The 21,411-nt window shown below is 28.5% G+C and overlaps 1 long non-coding RNA gene across 1 annotated transcript; it reads left to right on the top strand.

The window, feature by feature from the left end:
• The first annotated feature begins 9,292 nt into the window (after nt 1-9,292).
• LOC145789644 (uncharacterized) lies at nt 9,293-10,434 on the top strand. Its single transcript, XR_014327788.1, has 2 exons — nt 9,293-9,723; nt 10,077-10,434. It is a non-coding gene; the product is annotated as an uncharacterized LOC145789644 (long non-coding RNA).
• The last annotated feature ends 10,977 nt before the right edge of the window (nt 10,435-21,411 follow it).

Below are 21,411 nucleotides of genomic sequence, written 5' to 3'. Positions count from 1 at the left end.
AAAAATTGTAATTGATTTTTTTAACTCACTGTGTTTTTTGAAGAAAAAAATTATTGTGTTTTTTTAACTATCAATGCACTTAATTTGTTATTTGATTTTTAACTCACTGTGTTTTTGAAAAACAAAATGGATTGTACTCATTAGGGTCACATAATGTACCAATTATTGATGATGATTATATTGTATTTTGACCCCAAAAAAAAATTGTAATTGATCTTTTTAACTCATTATGTTTTTTGAAAAATAAATTATTGTGTTTTTTAATTATCAATTGACTTAATTTGTGATTGATTTTTTTAATTATTGATGATGATTAGATAGCATTAAGAAATTTGTGATTTGTATGATTGAAGTTATCTCATTTTGTTTATAATTTTATTTTTTAATATGATTGAAGTTAGATAAACATAAACACTCACAAAAAGAAAAATGTGATTGTAGTTTGTTCAATGGTTCTAAATAATCTTTTTTATTTACTATTTTAATGGTTATTTTTTTATGAAAAATAATTGTTTTTCTTTACAATTATTTAAAATCATTGTTTTTCTTTACAATTAAAAAAAAAAGAATCATTCAACTAATTATAATCACATTTTTCTCTTTGTGAGGGTTTATATTTATCTAACTTCAATCATATTAAAAAATCAAATTATAATTTTTTATTTGCTAGACAAATCACAAATATTTTTATGTGTTATCTAATTACAATATTAAAACAGTAAACAAAAGGAAAAGTCAAGAAGGAGAAAATAAAAAGAAGACTTACGGTTTGTATACGTGGTCATTGAAGTTGAAACTGTAGAAGTGAGAAGTCAAAAAGGAGAAAACAAAAAGGAAACTCGCTGTTTGCAATAGGTGGATATGAAAAGCTCTTGAGGATATGAATGTCAATCATTTTATTTCTTTTATTTTTATAGGGACAAAATTGGTATTATGAAAATATAAGAATCTATTGCTTTTTTTTTTTTTCTCTCAATCTCTCCACTTTTGGGAAGATTAGAAATGAGGGTTATAAGATAAATGAGTTTCTCTCAATTTCTTCCTATTTCTCTCCAGTTAAGTTATCCAAACAAGTAAAAAAATACATATCTCTCCATTTCTTTTCTTTTCTCTCCAAATCACACAATCCAAACGTAGAGTAAATATCTGGATTATAAAGAATTATAGGACAAAAATATAAATTAGTAATTCTAAAAAAATAAGAGATATATACAATAAGATTTTACCGATTTCTCTTCATAATTCAGAACTTATTTTTTTCAAAATTATTAGTGCCCAGACTAATAGGGTCATGTAATTATGACATTAATTAAATTCATTAGAAACCATGGTTATGTTATGAGTGGTGAATTCACGGGTGGCTTTGCCACCAAGTTATGTGCTCATGAGAGCTTCTTATGAATGCCATGCAGGCTGAAACCCCATGATCAGCATTAATTTCTAAACCAATTTGGCCAATAATTCTCTTCAATGCACGTTTAATGATCTGCACAAAATCGTTGCAATTCGATGCATGTATATTCAAGATTTTATTCTTTAAAAACAAAAAAAAAAAAGACAAAAAAAAAAAAAAAACGTATAAGTCTAGCAAATTATTTGTAACGACCCTCACCTTATTCTTGTCATACTTGCATACATTCTTGCATGGTCTTGCTTTATTATATTAATTGGAAGGATTTGTTTGCCTTGTTTTGTTAGAATTACTTGCGCGATCTTGCCCCTTGTTCGGTGTGTGCGTAGCCGAGGTCATCTTGAGCTTAGTCTGCCTTTGAACCCTTGTACTTAGACTTGTTTTAAGATCTTGTTCAAACCATCTTCACCTCGGGCATTCATTGCCGAGATGCTTCGCACTTAGTGAACCTTGTCCTTGGGCAGGTATGGCCTAGGCCGAGATGTGGCACACCCCGGCCAAGGTGTGGCACAGCTTAGTCAAGTGTCCTCCTCCCTAGCCGATGTTTTGTTATCCTGTTGCTGGATCCTTGATTTGAGCCGATGTCATCTTGTTGCCGATGTGTCCTACCCGAGCTTGCTGCATAAGCTTTGTCAGAGACTTGTCTTGTCTATCAATCACCTTTTTGGAGCTGAACCAATCCGATAACGCCACGTGTCCGAGCTGATTGTTAAGGCAGCCGGCAGACCTTGAAACAAATCATTTTCTTGTCTCAATCTTTGTTTTAGAGAGAGAAGCTCTAGAGAAGAGTTCTTGAGTGAGAGTAGTCTTCCAAGCTTGATCTTCGTGGTTTGAACCGTTGGATCCGAGTTTTGAGGTTAGAATCTTGATCTCCTTTGGTTGTTCTTGCTGATTACCTAGCTGCATTGCATGATCGAGTTTGTGTTGCATGTCATGCATCGTTTTGAAGTTTGTTTGGAAAGAGAAAATGGTTTTTCATGTGTTCTTGAAAAAAATCTCATTTTGATCGAAAAGTTTGGAATGAAAATCATGTTTTGTGTTTGTTCTTGCATGACTTTCTCTAATGGGTACCCAGGTCCATATATTTTGAACTCTTGGCATGAAAACTCAGATTTTTGTAACAAGTGGTGAACTTGCATCCATCTTTCAAATGAACATGTTCTTCATATTCTTCAAAGGAAAACCCAGGTTTTTCCTGACTTCGTTTAGCGGGACCTCGGCTTAGTCCTGGATGGTACCCAGTGTGTTTTCGAGAAACGGGAGCAGTGATTAAGCTCCCAGCTTGTTTTGTTTTGTCTTTGACTTGGATCTGGCATGAATGCCGAGATCATTTGCATGTATATATAGAGCTTGCTTTGAGAATGTGACTTGCCATGTGATTGTAGGTCCTTGATATTTGCTTTGAGTCTACACCTGAAGAACTAGGTGAGTGGTATTTCTAATAAAGCTATGTTACACTTGCTTTTGATAAATCTTGTTTTGTTTGTTTTGACGTGGTATTTGCTAAGCATGAATAAATGGCCTTGTTTGATTGTTATCCTCGAAAAGTCCCTTGTGCTGGAGGACTCTAAACTTTCCAGCACTATGTGTAAAGGATACGGTCCTTGTTAAATCGGGCTACGGGCCTAAGTAACACAAGTCCCTTGTGCTGGAGGACTCTAAACTTTTGCAGTACTAAGTATAAAAGGATACGGTCCTTGTTAAATCGGGCTACGGGCCTAAGTAACACAAGTCCCTTGTATTGGAGGACTTTAAACTTTCGCAATACTTTTGACCAAACGATTACGGATCGTACAGCCCTTGATACTTGAATGATGATATGATACTTGAATGATGAATACGGTTCATCCCTTGCTTCGCCGATGTTATAGTACTTGAATGATGAATACGGTTCATCCCTTGCTTCGCCGATGTTATGATACTTGAATGATGATATGATACTTGAATGATGAATACGGTTCATCCCTTGCTTCGCCGATGTTATGATACCTGAATGATGAATACGGTTCATCCCTTGCTTCGCCGATGTTATGATACTTGAATGATGATATGATACTTGAATGATGAATACGGTTCATCCCTTGCTTCGCCGATGTTATGATACTTGAATGATGATACGATACTTGAATGATGAATACGGTTCATCCCTTGCTTCGCCGATGTTATGATACTTGAATGATGAATACGGTTCATCCCTTGCTTCGCCGATGTTATAGTACTTGAATGATGAATACGGTTTATCCCTTGCTTCGCCGATGTTATGATACTTGAATGATGATATGATACTTGAATGATGAATACGGTTCATCCCTTGCTTCGCCGATGTTATGATACTTGAATGATGAATACGGTTCATCCCTTGTTTTGCTTATGTCAGTGAACATCTTTGGTTACTTGTAATATTTGATTGATGAATACAGTTCATCCCTCACCTTGCTAAAGTTTGATGTGTTTCGTTTTGAAGGACCTCGGCTATATTCATGCAAAACCTTTATTATTAGTACCATTCACTGAGTATTTGTACTCACCCCTCTATATATATGTAGGTGATGAGCAGGACGGCGGCGACGCCTAGATCGTTTGGATGCTTGTTTTGGATTTGTACTTATGTCGGCTTTACCTTGTATTTACGTCGGCGATGTCTGCTTTGCATGTCGGCAAATCTTGAAAATCATGCTTCTTGACTTGTATTAGCTGTATTTTGTATATGTCGGCTCGAGAAGCCTTTTGATCAAGATGTAACATGTTTTTTTTTATCCTGTTGTATCCAAGTTGTAAAGTTAATTGGAATGTTTGGCATTGCTTTGATCTACGCACAGCTCTTATGGACCACTTGTATTTGATTTATTGCTTCCGCATTTGTGAGCCCCCTATATTCATACTCTGATTGTGTTAAGTTTTGAAAAGTTGGCCTTCGGTAATTACGGATTACTGGCCATCACGGCACCAAACTACTAGGGGCGGTTTGGGGTCGTGACATTATTCTTATTCATAAAATGTGATATACAATAATAAGATATAATATTTTAAAAATAACATGATAGGAGCAACTCAATTGCCACATCTAGAGAGTTTGTGAGTTTTGCTTGCACTAATAAGTACTAGTGGGAACCATGCTATGCACGGGTATTTATAAATTTTAAATTAAAATTATTATGATTATCTTGAAATAATTTAATATTTTATGTTGCAATATACATGAAATTTATAAGTTAACTTTTTAAATTATTAGTTTAAAAAAATTAAATATATATATATATATATATATCACTACAAGAATTTACACATTTTGCGACCACTTTTGCCGACCAAAAAAATTTTTGTCGCAAAAAAATGACATTTGGCGACCAAATTTTAATTAGTCGCAAATGATCATTATTTTTGGCAACCAAATATTTTTGGTTGCAGTAGGTTATATTTTGGCGACCAAAAAATATGTTGGTTGCAAAAAGTGGTATACTTTTGCCGACCAACTACAAATTTGGTCGCAAAAGGTCACATATTTTTTGGCGACCAAAAATTTGGTCGCGAAAACCTTATTTTCAGCAACCAAAAAAAATTAGTCGCCAAATTAGTACTTTTAGCGACTAATATTTTAGTCGCCGTTGATTAAGATTTTGCAACTAAAAAAATTTGTCGGCGAAAGAACCTGTTTTTGCGACTAATTTGACGTTTGGTCGCCAAAAGTTTGGGGGGAAATTTGATTTTCAGTGGGGGCGGGATTTGAATTTTCTTTCTCTCCTTCGGTGCCCACTCTCTCTACCAAGCCTCACTGCCAAGTCTCAGCCTTTCTTTCTCTCTTTCTCTCTACCTAAGAATCCTCCTCCACATCTTCTCTTTCTCTCTCTCAAAAAACCCCCATATTCAGTTTTGTATGGCAGTTCGCTTGCTAGTATACGAGGTAGCTGACCTCTGCCTAGGCAAGCCGCCTCTCAAATCTCTCTCATGGTCGATGTCATTTGCTACCTCTGCAAAGACGAAAACCTCTCTTCTCCTTCCTCTGCTCTCAAATCCCCTGTTTCTGTCTTGCTCCCCAAACTTCCTGGTGTTGTCAGGCACGTCGAACCCTCTTGCAGGTATGGCTCTCTTTCTCTTTCTCTTTCTCCACTTCCCTGTTCTTCCCCATCATCTATATACAAAGGAATACATGATTTAGGGCAATCCATTTGCAAAAAATGGGTTTGTGTACTGAAATTGTTCATTGGGAAATTGATGATAGGCACTGGGTATAAACCGTTGATGATTTATTTGAAGCTATCAGATCTGAGGGCGCATCATTGTTTCATATTATTTTTTTTTGTTGGTCTGTATTTTCATGCTATTTGTGTATATTTAAAGCTGCATTCGATACTTTTTTTGGGATAAAAAATTGGGTTTTGGGTTTTATATTCAGTATTTATGCAATGTACCTGGTAGATTGAGTGATTCACTTTTATATTTTGTTGTATTTGCTTTTATAGATTGCTTGATGATAGGTTTTTCAATGTGTAGAGGGGTTTCTCCAATGTCCTGTACATGTTCGATAAATTGCCTCAAAGAATTGACCCCACAATTCTAGCCAAGAATCTATGCATGTTTTATATTATGTGTTATTGATTGTGTGTGCAGCTTTTGTATTTGTTTTTGCCATTAAAGTGGTGACATGGGAAATGCCTTTTTAATGATAAGAAAAATTGCTTAGGTAAATGTCACTGTATTGTAAAAGCAATTTGAGGTCTCTACTTTATTAAATGTCTTGATTGAAGGATTTTTATTTTATTTTTTGGCCAGATTGTTTGATGGACATTGTGTCTATTTCTATATCATCTTTTAGTTTGTTTTAACTTGTCTGTGGAAGGTTTCACTTGGTCCACCATTATTTACTTGGCTTTGTTGCGAGTCTTGGTGGCTCTGTCCAAAGATCTTTTAGTAAATTTTCTTAGATATGATAACAAATCAATGGATGAGAATGTAAATATATAATAATTACATCTAACAAGCATTGCACGAGTTGTTGACAATGTCATTTAGTATTCTCCTGTTCCATATTTTAATTCAATTTATAGGTGACAAAATTCTACCTTTTGCAGTCAAGTGGCCGATATAAATATAAATGAAAAATGAAGATGAAACTAAGAAAATGAAGATTTTCTGGTCACCTTCCGTGCGAAAAGAATGTAAAGCAATGCCCTCTTTCTTTCTTCTTTCTTGGTTCTTTTGCAGGTTTCTAAACCTTTAAGCTTGCAATGATGCAGGCTTGATATTCACCTTGCAGCTTGTATCCAAACCTATGATTTTTTCGGTTTTGTGTTAGGCCTAACAGTCTTTGGCTGTGACTTGGGGCCTCTTATTTTTTATTAATTATACTCTAGATGAAAGTTAATGAGATCTTTTTTGGTAAGTGATTTAATGAGATTTATTGCCCTAGAAATCAACATAGGAGTTTTAAGGGAAATGTAGAATATATTTTGTTTTTGGATCAGTGTTCCTAATGGTTCATGGAGATAGTAGTAGACTCGTGAAATATCTATTAAGTGGCTACCAGTTTTAGAAATTTTCCTTGATCTTCATCTGCATAGTAAAATCAATTTTAGTGAATCTAATGGTCTGTTTGTTGGAAAATTCAGTCAGAAGTGAATTTTCTGGGAAGGCTTTCTCATCCGAACTTAGTGAAGCTGTTTGGGTACTGTTGGGAGGATCAAGAGCTGTTACTTGTATACGAGTTTATGCAGAAGGGAAGCTTGGAAAACCATCTTTTCAGACGTAAGAACTTTAGCAAAGAACAAAAGAAAAGAAAAGAAAAGAAAAGAAAAACTAGCTGTCCATGGTTATATTGCATTGAATTGATTGCTGGATTTTGAACGGTTGTGCAGGGAGTTCTGCTGTTGAGCCACTTTCTTGGGACATACGGCTCAAAATAGCCATTAGTGCAGCACGGGGCCTTGCTTGCTTGCACACATCAGACAAGAAAGTCATTTACAGGGACTTCAAAGCATCTAATATACTGCTTGATGGGGTGAGAATTTATATGATCGTGCCTCGTAAGTTAATGAGTTGGATTTTATACTTGTGTTCTGAAAAGGCACTGACAATAAGAATAAGTAGGAAAAGGAACTTTGAATATGGTGACTATCTTGGAATGGAATGCGTGTCCTCTGTTTGAGTGACAAGGGAATGTAAGAAAATAGTTGAGTACATTTTTTTTTGGGGCGGGGGAAGGGGAGGGGAAGTTGATCCCGGGCTCGAACTTGGGTTTTAAGCTTGGCTTACCCCTAGGTATCCATATTTTTTTTTTTGCAAAAATTTGTATCAATTGGAGGGGGAGGGAACGTCAAACTTGTGACCTCCTCCTAGTGAGGAACGAATCATGAATTCTGGCCAGTACTTGTTATCTGTGTTTTCTTAATGACAAGGTCTATTATAAGGTCTCAAGACTTGGGAGAGTGACTTGAGCACTTATCTAGAATACAGGGACTGCCATTTCATCTTTTTAAATCATTCAACAAAACAAGTGGTGTATCAACATCACAATCATGTAGATAGATATTTCCTCTAACGGCATTCATGTAATGAGATTCATCCTGTGCATTTTCCATTGAAACAAACATGACCTACGATAAAATGGGGCAAACATGGAAAACAATTATTTTGAAAGCTTTTGTGTGTTTTGGTTGAGAACACTCAATTTTTAGAGAAACACTTCTAGGCTGTTTTTAGGGTAAATTACACTTTGCACCAAATCTCATTTTGGTTCCTACATACGAAATCATGATAATCAACCTCCTGCACTTCAAGTCAAATCCCATTTTTATCCTTACACATAAAATCGTGACAATAACTGGACCATGATTTTTTGTTCACCGGCTGCCCAACTACATAATGATAGCAACTTGTATTCAGTCAGAATTAGAGAGTAGTATAGTATAGTGTAACCTGTATTCAGTCAGTATTAGATTGAGGAGAGACAATGCCTAAGAAGGTATGGTTTTGTAGTTAATAAAATGGAGAAAGATTCAAAAGAATGTTGGACTCAAATCTAACTCCATTCACAAAGACATTAATTGTTATTTTACCTGTACTCGATCTGATCATTATATGTTATTTTACTTGCTGCAATTTGGACACCATTAATTTATGCATTTGTAATTTTAGGCACAAAGTGATAAGAACAAAGTAAGTCGTGCAGAGCGAAAGTATAATCATACAACTGGAACAAAAAGTTTTCCACGTATTCAAAAGGAGCAGGTTAATTCATCTTTTCATGTTGTATATTTAATATGATAAGGTATACATAATGTGACAGAATGATATAATTTATATTTTGGAATATATTATTTTGTAGAAAAATAAGTTGGGACACTCTCCAACTTGTGCTCACATGTTTAAAGTATGTTATACAAAGGAGACTAGAACCCCTGAGGCAACGAAAGCAATGATAGTATGTACCAAATAATTATATGTCCATTTGAACTTGTAGATTAGTTAAAATTTCCACATTATAATGTTGAGTTATTGAAATGTATATATTAAGTTATGTTTTTTGCAACCTTATAGGATGAAATGAATGAGAGGACAACCTTAAATGCAAATTTATCGAATAAGGGCCCAAATGATCATCATGGATTGTATAGAAATTGAGAAACTTCTTGATTTTTAAATATTGTGAAATTTCTAAATTTCAAATGCTACACATTAGAAACTCACCCAGGAAAAAGTGCACAAATCATCATCATGGATTGTGGGCCTTATTCAAGATAATATAGTACTGAGAACACCATACATTTTGTTGTATGAAAATGTTAGTGTTTGTATTTATTTTGATGGAATATGATCTTCAGGTGGTGATGTCAAATGACATCGTTACAGAAGAAAGAATATAAATTAATAGTCAACTATATATGGTGGTGACTATCAACACCAATTCATAGTTTGTATTTATAGGTGACAGTCAACTATCAATACAAAGAATTAATGATCGATGTATCAAATTTATTAGAGAGCTGTTATATATTATTTGCTTGTTTTAAACATTTTTTTTTATATCACTGATCAATACATGCATGATAAATATAAAGTAATATATTAGTATTTGCTTTTTCTAATACTTATCTCTAAATAAAAACGATTAGAAATAAAACTACCCAATAGTCACAAACTTAACTTTTTTGCAGGTATAAAAAGTTCCGTTTTACAAGTAGATTGCCTACCTCCCCTTTGAGGAGTGAATTGGTTTGGTTAATCAATCGAACAGCCTCTGGGTAGTCAAGTGCCACACCCATTATCCGATCTTTCGGCATTGGCATCTCCCTTTGCATCAGTTCCGATATTGCCATGTAATGAAACATGTTCATCATCCGTTCATTCATTATTTATCAATCTAGATATATAGGTTGCCAAAATAGGAGTTTAATTTAATTCACATGAAAGGTTCATTGAGGAAGATAGGAGTTATTGACAATATGGATCAATTTTAGTTGCCGTGTTTGGTTTCTGCTGTGTGGCACTATATTGGATCTGGAATGGTGGCTGATCCAATTTATTCTATAGACATAAGAATGCTATTGTTTTATTTACAATTTGATAATGGTAGTCATTTAATTTGCTAATGTGACCTTTGCTTTTCATGGACATTTTTCATTATTTGTCCAATTTTAACTGACATTATTTATCTTTTTCTTTGGTACAGATGGATGAACTCGTGCACAAAGCTAAATTGTACAGGACAAATTGGCACTTTTTGCATTTTTGGAAGGATTATATATTTTTGTATAGATGTATATGGAAAATATTAGGGTAGACTAGTAGTTATATTTTTGGATACACTACTAGTTATATTTTTTGATGGGTGTGTATAGAAAATATTTGGTAGACTAATAGTTATTTTTTTGGGTTGATGTACATGGATAAAAATTTCAAACATAATAACAAGTACTTGTTATGTTTTAAATTTTATGCTAGATGAAATATGTAGTTTCGAATTATTTGTGGATGTAAACTTATAATAGTTGCTGACTTTAATTAAACAGGTTCAGAAATGGTTGATATATGTATTTTGTTGAATGTTGATGATTCAACTTATTTGTTGGTTTGAATGATTTCTTCTTTTTACAGATTATATTGAATAAATTGGATGGATTATTATAAATTACAGGTTTATTTTGTTGGATGTTGGCGACCAAAATTTGGTTTTGTTTTTATAGTTTTGGCAACCAATTGATTAGTCGCGAAATGTCACAATTGGCGACCAAAAAAATTTTGGTCGCAGAATGTCACAATTGGCGACCAAGTGATTAGTCACGAAATGTGACAATTGGCGACCAAACAAATTTTGGTCGCAGAATGTCACAATTGGTGACAAAGTTTTTTGGTCGCAAAATGTCACAATTGGCGACCAAATAAATTTTGGTCGCAGAATGAGACTATTGGTGACCAAAATTATTGGTCGCGAAATGTCACAATTGGCGACCAAAATTTTTTGTCGTCAATTGTCACAATTGGCAACAAAAAAATTTGGTCGTTGAATGTGCTAATTGGCGACCAAAATTATTGGTCGTGGAATGTGACAATTGGCGACTAAGATATTTGGTGGGCAAAAGGCGACTTTTCGTGACCAAAATGTTTTTGTGACAAAATAGATTAGTCGCAGTAATGATATATTTAGCGACCAAAAATTTAGTCGGCAAATCCAACTTTTCCCGACCAACGAAAATTTTGGTCGCGAATTACTTTTGCCGACCCTCAATTGGCGACCAAACTAGCGACGAAAAAAATTGGTCGCGGATAACTTTTGCGGACCAAAAATTGACTTTTAGCGACCAATTTTTTTGTTGCCAAAAGTGTTAATTCTTGTAGTGTATATTTAGTGCAATTTTGATATTTTGTATTAAAAAAAAGTTAAACCAATTAAATGAGATTAACTGAGTTATGACATATCTCTTCTTATTATGAAAATATACAAATTTAAAAATTATAATTAAAACAAATTTATAATTTTATTATTAAATATGAAGTGAAATGATATTTAACAATAATTAATATGATGTTTCTATTATTAATCCAATAATTCAAGTTACATTTCTTTTGATTTCAATTTAATAACTAAAAATACAATATGAGTATAATACACACAAGGATTTCTAGTCTTTATGAATAAGAATGTTTCAAAATATTTTCAAACTTTCATCATTTTCTTTTAATTTTTTATATCTAATTTGATTTTAAATTTGAATAAATTTTTTTATTTGATATAAATTACTCTAACTTTTTCATTAAATTTTTATCAATTTTTAAAAGAACTTTCATTCTTATCCGAAATTTTTATTTCTTTTCACCAATTTTGATGGGAAAAAACATAATTTTCAACATTTCATCTTTTTAAATTTTTGTCAAATTATAATTTGATAAACAAATATATTAAGGGTTGAAGATTCTCTTAATTGGAATTATAGTGAAACCTCTTGAATAGTCAAAGTTTGAGTATGTGGTTTGTTGAAACGTATAATTTAATTAATTCTCTTCTCATATCTGTATAAAAATTGACACTTATGACTATATCATTATAAGTTGGATTATGAAAAAAAATTTGAGATGTCAAACATTTTCCATTTGTAAATATCCTACATATTAAAAAATTATTTAAAAAAAGAATTTTTTTTTTAGCTTTTTGATATGTATTTATCAGTTTTTTTATTTATTTATTTATTTTTATGGACAGAAACAATTGCTGTTTCAATTTAAAAACTTGAAAAGTAAAAAAAAAAATAGATTGGGTTTTTTAGAGATTAAGAAACCATCTAGTTCTTCTATATACTATTAAGATGGACTATTTTAATCATATAAAAAAATATAAATTATATTTAGACATTATCCTTATATATAATGCTATTATATACAACTATAGTTGTAACAAATTAACTATAATATATATATAAAAAGTTATATTAAGCTTTCATTTTCAATTAATTGAACTGTAATTAACAAACTAACAAATAGCAATAATGGTCTTATGAGATAGAAAGAGTATAAAAATAAAGAACATAATGATATTTAAAAAATTTAAATTTTACCTAGTTATACAAAAATTTAATGTTATAGTAAAATCTTGAATTTTCAATAAATTTTCACATTTTTTATAAAATAAAATGACAATAAAAAATTTGATACTCATTTTTTTTACTTCAATTTTATGGTCTTCATTGAAGGAAAAAAATCCGATCAAAATTCTTGGCATGGAACGGATATAGACATTTCGATTGCAACCATAATCACTAATAATTCTTCTCTACCATGCAAACTTGTAAACAAACACATAAATCTCACTAAAACCGAAACCAAAACCAAACCAACAATAAAGAAAGAGAATCACAAAGGGAAAAAAATAAAATTAATAAATAAATAAATTTATAGAGTTGGAGAATGTTACCTCCAACAACTTAAACCTCACCTAACCCAATCCGTTAGCTCCTCTGCCAGTGCCCGCGAAGTTTAGAAGTTAGGATGACTAATCAGATTATTCTTTAAATAAAACTTGAAAATTGATTAATTTTTCTCATTAAGTGATTTAAAATTTTGATATATATAGATTAGAAAAATAGATAATTATATTACTAAATCATAATTATCTTGAAGTAATTTAATATTTTGTCTTGTAATATACATGAAATTTATAAGTTGACTTTTATATTTATAACTTTTTATCTTGCAATATACATGTATATTGCAAGATAAAATATTTAATTTATCTGTAGTTTTCATTTGTTTTTAATTATTATTATTTAGGTAAGTTATAATGTGAGTTAGATATGTGATAGACATGTGAGTTTTATTGATTTAAAGTATAATGATGGGAGATATTTTCAAATTAGATTTGTTTAGATAAACTTTAAAGATTTTTAAAACTTAAAATTAGACTTTGACATGCAAAAAAAAAATTTATCTAAATAAATTAAAATCAAATTTATTAATTTTATCTATTTGTATATCTAATTTTTATTTTTTATTTTTTTGGTTATGTTATAATATAATATATAAGATATAGATATTTACAATTTTCATGAAAAATATTATCTGATTTTTGGGGAAGGGAGAATGAAGGAAGTTTTAATATATTTTTTTTTGGAAATCGGTGAGAGAGATTAGGATGAAAAGATTATGAAATATTTTTGTTATTAAATAAATAAGGCAGTCAATAGTTTTTTTAATCTATTTTATAAATTAAAAAATCAATAATTTTAGAAAAATGATTAATTAATTCCATTAAGTGATTTAAAATTTTGATAGATATATATCAAAAAAATAGATAATTATATTACTAAATCATAATTCCAATTTAGATTTTGTTATATCTTTTTGAGTTCCATAGCTAAATTCTTATATTCTTTATTTTTTTATGTAATCATAGTGTATGAGAGAAATTAAAAAGGGTGCTGCAGTAATTATGAGAGAAGTCAAAAAGGTTTGTGGGTTGAGAGAAGACAATAAATGCTAAAAAAAAAATTTTAAATCAAAAATTAGAAAATCAGGATTAGGACTTGGAGCTTCTACAAAGCTTGTAGATTAGAATCTCCATTTTCCTTATATAATACTAGCCTATCACTCGTGCTATGCACGAGATAATTATAGATATTTATATTTGTTTTAAAACTTTTTTTAATATATAAATTATGTTTTTCAAAATTTTTTATAAAAATAATTTAACAATCTTATCACTAATCATAGTGTATAGGAGAAATTAAAAATGCTACTGCAGTAACTATGCATGGGCTATATCTATACTATATATTAAGCAAAAAGGAGTTTTTAACACCCAAGGCTTGTGAGAGCTTCAATATCCCAATCTGAATTTTCTAAATTTTTTATTAAAAAAAAAAACTCAGCATTTATAAATTTTAAATAAGATAATATATAAGATATAGATAGATATCTACAACTTTAATAAAAAGTATTATCTGATTTTTTGGAGTAGAGAAAACGAATGCAAGTTTTAATTTTTTTTTTTTTGAAATTGGTGAGAGAGATTAGGACGGAGAGATTATGAAATATTTTTGTTATTAAATAAATAAATCAGTTAATATTTTTTTTAATTTATTTCGTAAATTAAAAAATTAATAATTTTAGAAAATTGATTAATTTGTCCCATTAAGTGATTTAAAATTTTGATAGATATATATAAAAAAAAGTACATAATTATATTACTAAACCATAATTCAAATTTAGATGTTTTTTTTTTTTTTTTTTGAGATCTATAGCCAAATTCTTATCTTCTTTATTTTTGTCTGTAACCATAGTGTATGAGAGAAATTGAAAATGGTGCTGCAGTAATTGTGAGAGAAGTCAAAAGGGACTGTGGGTTGAGAGAAGTTAATAAATATTGAGGTTGGGTTGGGAGAAACAATAAATGCTGAGGTTTTTTTTTTTGGTTAAATCAAAAAATTAGAAAATTAGGATTAGGATATTGGAGCTCTCACAAAGCCTGTGAGTTAAAAACCTCCTTTTGCTTAATATATAGTATAGACTAGCTATATCACCCGTGCTATACACAGATTGTGTTTACAATTATCTATATATGTGAATTATGATTTTTAAATATTTTTTTTAAATGTCTTTTTTTTTCCTTTTTTATATTATATTAAATTTTAATATTTTGATAATAATCATATGTGTTGGACTTTTCAAGGAATTAAATGTCTTTTTTTATTATTATATTATATTAAATTTTAATATTTTGATAATAGTCATATGTGTTGGACTTTTCAAAAAAAAATTATGCTTGTTCTTAATGCATTAAAGTGTTATTATGAGGGATAATAATCATATGTGTTTGGACTTTTCAAGGAATTCATATGTGTTGGATTTTAAAAAAATTATTTTATTTTTGTTCTTAATGCACTAAAGTGTTATTATGTGAGTAAGACTTGAGAGTTGAGAAAAGTTAATAAATGCTAAGATTTTTTTTTAAATCAAAAAATCAAGAAATTTAGATTGAGATATTGGAACTCCCATAAGGCTTGGGGTTAAAAATTCCCTTTTGCTTAATATATAACTAGCCTATCATATAGATATTTATATTTGTTTTAGATTTTTTTAATATATAAATTATTTTTTTTAAGATTTTTTATAAAAATAATTTAACAATCTTATCACTAACCATAGTATAAGAGAAAAGTTGAAAAGGGTACTGCAGTAACTATACACAGATTGTATCTATAATTATTTGTATGAGGAAATTTAAATGTTGATCAGGAGATTTTGACCAATCAATAAATGCAGGCATGTGGATTGAAAAAAGTTAATAAATGCTGATTAGGAGATTTTGACCAAATCGGTAAATGTTGAGTTTTTTTTTTAATAAAAAATTTAGAAAATTCAGATTGGGATATTGAAACTCCCACAGGATGGGGTTAAAAACCCCATTTTCCTTAATAACCCCCTTGAGTGTTTATGTTTATCTAATTTCAATCATATTAAAAAATTAAATTATAAACAAAATGAGATAACTTCAATCATACAAATCACGTTTCTTTTTAATGCTATCTAACTACAATCACATTTTTTTCATAATAAAAAAAAATAATTCAAAAAAAGGACCATTAAAATAGTAAATAAAAAGATTATTTAGTAGTATTGAACAAACGACAATCACATTTTTCTCTTTATGAGTGTTTATGTTTAATTTAACTTCAGTCATATTAAAAAAATCAAATTATAAACAAAAGGAGATAATTTCAATCATACAAATCACAATTTTTTTAATACTATCTAACTACAATCATATTTTTCTCATAATAAAAAAATAATAATTGAAAAAAAGAACCATTAAAATAGTAAATAAAAATATTATTTATAACTATTGAACAAACTACAATCACATTTTTCTTTTTGTAAGTTAACTTCAATCATATTAAAAAATAAAATTATAAACAAAATGAGATAACTTCAATCATACAAATCACAATTTTTTTAATGTTGTCTAATTATCATCAATAATTAAAAAAATCAATCACAAATTAAGTCAATTGATAATTAAAAAACACAAGAATTTATTTTCAAAAAACATAGTGAGTTAAAAAGATAATTACAATTTTTTTTAGTCAAAATACAATCTAATCATCATCAATAATTAGTATATTATGTGACCCTAATGAGTACAATCCATTTTATTTTTTAAAAAACACAGTGAGTTAAAAATCAAATCACGAAGTAAGTGAATTGATAGTTAAAAAACACAATAATTTTTTTTCATAAAAAACAGTGAGTTAAAAAAATCAATTACAATTTTTTTTTTCAAAATACAATCTAATCATTATCAATAATTGGTACTTTAAAAATCAGATCAGAAAAAAATCAAATCAAATCACAAATATTTTTTTCATAAATAATTGAAAAGAAAAACCATTAAAGCAGTAAATAAAAGATTAAATCACATTAAAAAAAAAGAACCATTGAACAAACTACAATCACATCACATTTTTCCCATAATAAAAAAATAAATAATAAAAAAAGAACCATTGACTAACTACAATCACATTAAAAAAATAGAACCATTGAACTAACTACAATCATTTTTTTTTCTTCGTGAGTGTTTACGTTTATCTAACTTCAATCATATTAAAAATAAAATTAAAATAGTAAATCAAAAGATTAAATAACATTAAAAAAATCATTGAATTAACTACAACAATTATATTAAAAAAAAGAGCCATTGAACAAACTACAATCACATCACATTACAATCACATTTTTTTCTTTGTGAGTGTTTATGTTTATTTAAATTCAATCATATTAAAAATAAAATTAAAATAGTAAATAAAAAGATTAAATAACATTAAAAAAAAAATCATTGAACTAACTACAACAATCATATTAAAAAAAAGAGCCATTGAACAAACTATAATCGCATCACATTTTTTCCATAATAAAATAAATAAATGAAAAAAAGAACTACTAAACTAACTACAATCGCATTTAAAAAAAGAGAATCATTCAACTAATTATAATCACATTTTTCTCTTTGTGAGGGTTTATATTTATCTAACTTCAATCATATTAAAAAATCAAATTATAATTTTTTTATTCGCTAGAAAAACCACAAAATATTTTTATGCGCTATCTAACTACAATATTAAAAGAGTAAACAAAAGGAAAAGTCATGAAGGAGAAAACAAAAAGAAGACTTACTGTTTGCATACGTGGTCACTGAAGTTGAAAGTGTGGAAGTAAGAAGTCAAGAAGGAGAAAACGAAAAGGAGACTCACTGTTTGCAATAGATATGTGAAAAGTTAAAAAGAGTGTGTGTGTTGGAGAAGTTAAAAAGATTTGGAAGAATTTAATAATTGCTAAGTTTTGTTTTTCAAAAAAAAAATCAAAAAAAATTAAGAAATTAAGATTCAAATATTGGAACTCCCACAAAACTTGTAGGTTAGAGATAGATATAAATAAATAGATAGATATAGATATAGATATTTATATTTGTTTTAAATTGTTTTTAATATACAAATTATTTCTTTTGGAAAAGGTACTGCAGCAATTATGAGAGAAGTCAAAAAGTCTTGTGGGTTGAGAGAAGTTAATAAATGCTGAGGTTAATTTTTTTTAAAAAAAAAACAAAAAATTAGAAAATTAGGATTAGTATATTGGAGCTCCCACAAGCCTTGGAGGTTAAAAACTCCCTTTTGTTTAATATATAGTATAGACCAGCATATCACCTGTGCTATGCACGGATTGTGTTTACAATTATCTATATATGTAAATTGTGATTTTTAAATATATATATTTTTTTAAATGTCTTCTTTTTTTCCTTTTTTATATTATATTAAAGTTTAATATTTTGATAATAATCATATGTGTTGGACTTTTTAAGAAATTTTTTTTATGCTTGTTCTTAATGCATTAAAGTGTTTTTATGAGGGATAATAATCATATGTGTTGAGATTTTTCAAGGAATTCATGTGTTGGATTTCAAAGAATTTTTTTTATGCTTGTTTTTAATGCATTAAAGTGTTATTATGAGGGTAAGACTTGGGAGTTGGAAGAAGTTAATAAATGCTAAGATTTTTTTTTTTAAATCAAAAAATCAAAAAATTTATATTGGGAGATTGGAGCTCCCACAAGACTTGGGGTTTAAAAACCCCCTTTTGCTTAATATATAGTATAGATAGCATATCAGCCGTGCTATGCACGGATTGTGTTTACAATTATCTATATATGTGAATTGTGATTTTTGAATATATATATTTTTTAAAATGTCTTCTTTTTTTCCTTTTTATATTATATTAAAGTTTAATATTTTGATAATAATCATATGTGTTGGACTTTTCAAGGAATTAAATGTCTTTTTTTTATTATATTATATTAAAGTTTAATATTTTGATAATAATCATATGTGTTGGACTTTTTAAGAATTTTTTTTTATACTTGTTCTTAATGCATTAAAGTGTTATTATGTGGGATAATAATCATATGTGTTGAGACTTTTCAAGAAATTCATATGTGTTGGATTTCAAAGAATTTTTTTTATGCTTGTTTTTAATGCATTAAAGTGTTATTATGATGGTAAGATTTGGGAGTTTGAAGAAGTTAATAAATGCTAAGATTTTTCTTTTTTTTTAAATAAAAAAATCATGAAATTTAGATTGGGAGATTGGAGCTCCCACAAGACTTGGGATTAAAACCCCCTTTTGCTTAATATATAGTATAGACTAGCCTATCACCCGTACTATGCACGGAATAATTATAAATATTTATATTTGTTTTAGATTTTTTTTTAATATATAAATTATGTTTTTTTAAGATTTTTTATAAAAATAATTTAACAATCTTATCGCTAATCATAATGTATGAGAGAAGTTGAAAAGGGTGCTGTAGTAACTATACACAGATTGTATCCATAATTATTTGTATGAAGGGGATTTTAAATGCTGATCAAGGGATTTTGACCAAATCAATAAATGCAGGCACGTGGAAAGACATGTGGATTGAAAAAAGTTAATAAATGTTAATTAAGGGATTTTGACCAAATCAATAAATGCTGAGTTTTTTTTTTTAATAAAAAATTTAGAAATTCAAATTGAGATTATTTAGAGCCATTGAACAAACTACAATCACTTACAAATTTTTTTCAAAAATACAGTGAGTTTAAAAAATCAATTACAATTTTTTTTTCAAAATACAATCTAATCATTATCAATAATTGGTACTTTAAAAACCAAATCAGAAAAAAAATCAAATCAAATCAAATCACAAATATTTTTATGCACTATCTAACTACAATATTACCCATACTATGCACGGATTGTTTTTACAATTATCTATATATGTGAATTGTGATTTTTAATTTTTTTTTTCAAAATACAATCTAATCATTATCAATAATTGGTACTTTAAAAAACAAATCAGAATAACAATCTAATCATATTTTTTCATAAATAATTGTAAAAAAAACCATTAAAACAGTAAATAAAAGATTAAATCACATTAAAAAAAAAGAACCATTGACCAAACTACAATCGCATCACATTTTTTTCATAATAAAATAAATAAATAAATAAATAAATAAAAGAACCATTGACTAACTGCAATTACATTAAAAAAAAAACCATTGAATTAACTACAATCACATTTTTTTCTTTGTGAGTATTTATGTTTATCTAACTTCAATCATATTAAAAATAAATTAAAATAGTAAATAAAAAGATTAAAAAACATTAAAAAAAAAACCCATTGAGCTAACTACAACAATCATATTAAAAAAAAGAGCCATTGAAACAAACTACAATCACATCACATTACAATCACATTTTTTTTCTTTGTGAGTGTTTATGTTTATTTAATTTCAATCATATTAAAAATAAAATTAAAATAGTAAATAAAAAGATTGAATAACATTAAAAAAAAACCATTGAACTAACTACAACAATCATATTAAAAAAAAGAGCCATTGAACAAACTACAATCACATCACATTTTTCCCATAATAAAATAAATAAATAAAAAAAAAGAATTATTAAACTAACTACAATTACATTAAAAAAAAAGAATCATTCAACTAATTATAATCACATTTTTCTCTTTGTGAAGATTTATATTTATCTACCTTCAATCATATTAAAAAATCAAATTATAATTTTTTATTCGCTAGACAAATCACAAATATTTTTATGCGTTATCTAACTACAATATTAAAACAGTAAACAAAAGGAAAAGTGAAGAAAGAAAAAACAAAAATGAGACTCACTATTTGCAATAAGTATGTAAAAAGTTAAAAAGAGTGTGTATATTGAAAAAATTAAAAAGACTTGGAAGAATTTAATAAATGCTAAGTTTTTTTTAAAAAAAAAAATCAAAAAAATTAAGAAATTAAGGTTTAGATATTGAAACTCCTACAAAACTTGTGGGTTAGAGATAGATATAAATAAATAGATAGATATAGATAGAGATATTTATATTTGTTTTAAATTTTTTTTAATATACAAATTATTTGTTTTGGAAAAGGTACTACAATAATTATGAGAGAAGTAAAAAAATCTTATGGGTTGAGAGAAATTAATAAATGCTGAGGATATTTTTTTTTTAAAAAAAACAAAAAATTAGAAAATTAGGATTGGCATATTGGAGCTCCCACATGCTTTGGGGGTTAAAAACTCCCTTTTGCTTAAGATATAGTATAGATAGCCTATCACCAGTGCTATGCACAGGATAATTATAAATATTTAGATTTGTTTTTGATTTTTTTAATATATAAATTATGTTTTTTAAGATTTTTTATAAAAATAATTTAACAATCTTATCACTAACCATAGTGTATGGGAGAAGTTGAAAAGGATACTGCAGTAAATATGCACGGGTTGTATCTATAATTATCTGTACGAGGGGATTTTAAATGCTGACTAGAGAATTTTGACCAAATCAATAAATGCAGGTATGTGGAAAAGACACGTGGATTGAAAAAAAGGAATAAATGCTGATCAGGGGATATATATGTGAATTGTGATTTTTAAATGTCTTTTTTTTTTTAATGTCTTCTT

This window comes from Camellia sinensis, chromosome 1 (genome assembly GCF_055761805.1).
Source record: "Camellia sinensis isolate YWXY chromosome 1, ASM5576180v1, whole genome shotgun sequence".
Lineage (NCBI taxonomy): Eukaryota > Viridiplantae > Streptophyta > Magnoliopsida > Ericales > Theaceae > Camellia > Camellia sinensis.
This window is presented reverse-complemented; position numbering and strand designations above follow the sequence as displayed.